At 33.9% G+C, this 1,391-nt stretch overlaps 1 non-coding gene across 1 annotated transcript; it reads right to left on the bottom strand.

The window, feature by feature from the left end:
- Positions 1 to 1,077: 1,077 nt before the first annotated feature.
- LOC130978813 (small nucleolar RNA R71) lies at positions 1,078 to 1,181 on the bottom strand. Its single transcript, XR_009086426.1, has one exon. It is a non-coding gene; the product is annotated as a small nucleolar RNA R71 (small nucleolar RNA).
- Positions 1,182 to 1,391: the final 210 nt, after the last annotated feature.

The following is a 1,391-nucleotide window of genomic DNA, read 5'->3' as shown; positions in this document are numbered from 1 at the left end:
TAATCATATCTTTTTATTTTATCTTTTATATCATATCTTTTTCAAATTTTTTCTTTTTCAAAAATTTGATTTCAAAATATCTTCTTATCTTCTTATCTTTTCAAAATTGACTTTCAAATCTTTTTCAACTAACTATTTGACTTTTTGTTTGTTTCTTATCTTTTTTAAAACCACTTAACAACTTTTCTCTCTCTAATTTTCGAAAATACTTCCCTCTTTTTCAAAAAAATCTTTTTTTAATTAATTAATTGTTTTAAATTTTAATTTTAATTTCATTTCTTATCTTTATTTTCGAAAATCATTTAACTCCTTTTCAAAATTTAATTTCGAAAATTTCTCCCTCTCTCATCTTTTCCTATTTATTTATTCATTTACTAACACCTCTCTTCACCTCTCTTCATCTCAAATCACTGTCCCTATCCTTACCCTTGTGTTTGGATTCTCCTTTCTTTATTCCTTTCTTCTTCTACTAATAATAAAGAACCTCTTTACTGTGACATAGAGGATTCCTCTTTTTTTTTCTGTTCTCTTCTCTTTCATATGAGCAGGAACAAGAAAAAAGGCATTCTTTTTGAAGCTGATCCAGAACCTGAAAGGACTCTGAAGAGAAAACTAAGAGAAGCTAAATTACAACAATCCAGAGACAACCTTGCTGAAATTTTCGAACAAAAAAAGGAGACGGCAGCCGAACCTAACAACAATAATACAAGAAGGATGCTTGGTGATTATACCACACCTACATCCAAGTTTGATGGAAGAAGCATCTCAATTCCTACCATAGGAGCAAACAATTTTGAGCTGAAACCTCAATTAGTTGCTCTAATGCAACAGAACTGCAAGTTTTATGGACTTTCATCAGAAGATCCTTACAAGTTCTTAACTGAGTTCTTGCAGATCTGTGAGACTGTTAAGACTAATGGAGTAGATCCTGAAGTCTACAGGCTCATGCTTTTCCCTTTTGCTGTAAGAGACAGAGCTAGAACATGGTCGGACTCTCAACCTAAAGATAGCCTGGACTCCTGGGATAAGCTGGTCACGGCCTTCTTGGATAAGTTCTTTCCTCCTCAAAAGCTGAGCAAGCTTAGAGTGGATGTTTAGATCTTCAAACAAAAAGATGGTGAATCCCTCTATGAAGCTTGGGAAAGATAGAAACAAATGACCAAAAGATGTCCTTCTGACATGTTTTCAGAATGGACAATGATAGATATATTCTATTATGGTCTATCTGAGTTCTCTAAGATGTCATTGGACCATTCTGCAGGTGGATCCATTCACCTAAAGAAAACGCCTACAGAAGCTCAAGACCTTATTGACATGGTTGCAAATAACCAGTTCATGTACACTTCTGAGAGGAATTTCGTGAATAATGGGATGTCTCAAAAGAAGGGAGT

Source organism: Arachis stenosperma, chromosome 4, assembly GCF_014773155.1.
Source record: "Arachis stenosperma cultivar V10309 chromosome 4, arast.V10309.gnm1.PFL2, whole genome shotgun sequence".
Classification (NCBI taxonomy): Eukaryota; Viridiplantae; Streptophyta; class Magnoliopsida; order Fabales; family Fabaceae; genus Arachis; species Arachis stenosperma.
This window is presented reverse-complemented; position numbering and strand designations above follow the sequence as displayed.